The sequence below is a fragment of the Egretta garzetta genome, unplaced genomic scaffold (genome assembly GCF_000687185.1).
Source record: "Egretta garzetta isolate BGI_Z169 unplaced genomic scaffold, ASM68718v1 scaffold553, whole genome shotgun sequence".
In the NCBI taxonomy this organism is placed as follows: Eukaryota; Metazoa; Chordata; class Aves; order Pelecaniformes; family Ardeidae; genus Egretta; species Egretta garzetta.
The window spans coordinates 715,509-718,221 of NW_009259328.1; positions in this window are offsets into that span (position 1 = coordinate 715,509).

Below are 2,713 nucleotides of genomic sequence, written 5' to 3' on the forward strand. Positions count from 1 at the left end.
ACCTTTGGGAAGGATCCTTCTCTAACTTAGTGAAGCCTGGCAAGTATTTATACAAATACTAAAAAGAAAACATTCTGTGATTCTAGGTGATCTTAACTGCATTTAAAATCCCTGTATTCAGCAGCAGCATTGGCCTTCTGTAATGGCTCCAATACGTGATATGGTCTGTAGCTGTGGTCCCTAGCATCACTCTTCAAAATATCCAGAGATAATCACTTCTTACTTCCTTGTTCTTCTGTCCTGTTGGCTGATTACAACAGTAGTTAGTCACCTGAACCATGCATTTTCAACCCTCAATTACTGTATAGAAAATCTACAGGCTGGTACTTGCTGTTAGCAACCAGCTAAGGAAACACTGGATCCTGTGCTCATCGTTACTCTAACAGAAACATCTTTGGTTATAATGGCTTTCTCCATCAACACGCTGCTTTGACATAGGTCCTCTGGTTAATATGACTGTAGCTAAGGAAGCACACTTGAACACGTTTCATTGGATTAAAAAAAAAAAAAAACAAACCCAAAACAAAATGAAAGCTGAGCACGTGCATTTTCCTTATCTGTGTGGTTTTTGCATCAAGGTAAGGACCTGCTGCTGGTGATGCAAGTGATGCCTTGATTAAGCAGCTGGCCTTGCAATGTATTTTGCCAGCTTTGTGTTATTGATAAGCAAAGATTTATCAAAGAAGATAGAGGCACCCCAACTGTTGTCAGTTGACCCAATTCCTGCCGAGATAAAAATGTTTCTGGCAGCTTGAATGAGAAGGAGTCTGAGGAGCAAAGCTGTCGAGGGCTGATGTCTGCACTTTCGGGCGGAAACGTAATGACAGGAGTGCAAAGAAGGAAAAGATAAAACTTCATGGTGGGGAATTTCTATAGTGTTCTTAATTTCTTTTTCAGCAGGGGAATTTTTAATAACTTACTTTCTGGCAAGGAGTGTGGCTGGCTACTTTAGGAAGCCTGTTCATGTGGAACGTGCTTGTCAGGCTTGCATATCAGTGGGTTCAATTGACTTCCTTAAATTTCTTAATGTGGAAAAACAAAATGCAGTACTCCAGCAGTGTGTTTTCCATTTGCGTTACGTGAAGGTTAAAGCGCAAGAAGGTATTCTTAAGTGTCTTAATATTTTGGGCAGTAGCTATTAAGTTAAAGGCCTGGAGAGTTCCCTTTCTTGGGAGAAAATAGCCTTTTTGTTTTAAAGATCTCTTTGGGAGCTCTGTTGGAGCTTCCTGTGCTGTGTATGTTTGGTTTTTTCCTTTTGGTGTTTTTGTTTTGTGTTCCTTATTTATTTATTTATTTATTGAGGAATAGCATGTTTTGGGATTTGGCACCTTAAGCCATCCACCTTCCAGTAAGAGATGTATTCACCATTACATTGAGTGTTATACAACTGACTGTAAGTTGGTCAGAACGAGCCGACGAGGTGCCTCCTGCTGGCTGTTATTTCATTGCCTTGAATACTCAATTTGGGCTTTAGAAACAGGTCCCCCCCCTCCAAATTAATACAATCTCTGGAGAGATACTGCTTTTTCTGACCACAAACCTGGATGCAGAAGAGGGCCAGTGTTGGGTTTATTTTGGGTTTTTGTTTGTGGTGTTTTTTTTTTTTTTTCCATTGCTGAGTCTATGCAAAGTGATGAGTGTTGCAATTTTTTAAAGCTACAGAGGAATGCAGGCTAAGATACGGGGGAAAAATGAGCCACTAGAAGAGGCTAAAGAAACTGAAGATTGATCTAATGCTGAGGAGGGGGACTCATAGTTTTCCAAGGAGAGCTGCTGCAAACCGAAGATGCTTTCTTTGTATTGTGGAAATGGCAGTAGAAGTATTAGGTTCAGGATGAAGCAGGGGTACTTAGTTTAAACAACTCTCAGGGTGCAGCATTTAAGCCCTGGAGCAGTGTTACTCCCCTCCTAGAGACCTGTTTCAGTAGTGCATAGTGTGGTTTTTAACCTGTTCAAATAAAATACAAAATTAGCACCACTGATTTTGGAAGTGTGTATATATATCTCTGATATCTTACTCCAGTCTTGAATGAAATTGTCTAACAGAGTCAGAGTCAGAATATTCCAAACACAAATACTAAATTTTACTTCTCCAGCATGCAGCTGATTCAAATTGTTTTGCCTGTAACAGTCCCATAGTATTCAAATTGGCAGCTAAGTCAACGTGAAGTGTATATGCTATATGTTACGCAGCTGATGTATTAATTTTGCTAATCTTTAAAGGCTTCATCCTCTTGCGGCTTCAATTTGATGTTCCCTCTAACTGGCACCCAAAAAAAAGACAGTTGCTCTATTTGGCATATCTGCAGAAGCATCGAGTATTAATGTTTTTTTCTCTTTAATCCTGTGTAATTAAACTATGAGTTAACGGATGTAATGCAATGAACATGATATGTAAGACAGTTTCTTTTTGGCAACTAGAAGTCTCTGGTACTTCTCAACTTCTCTAAATCCAGTTGTCTTCCTTCGCTATGAAGAGTAAATGGGCCAGTGCAAGGCCCCTGTGAAACGGATGCCTGTTAAAATCATGGCAAGGTTTTTCTGATACACCCTTCCCTGTGCTGGACATAGGGAGGTGTCTGTAAGTCTCCTTTCCTCATTGCTTTCTTATTCTGATCAACTTCTGTTATAGCTCTTCCGTTAATTAGACACTGACCAGGTGGGGGAGCATTAGATGTATTTCAGGTATTAACTATTGCAGCAACAGTTTTAC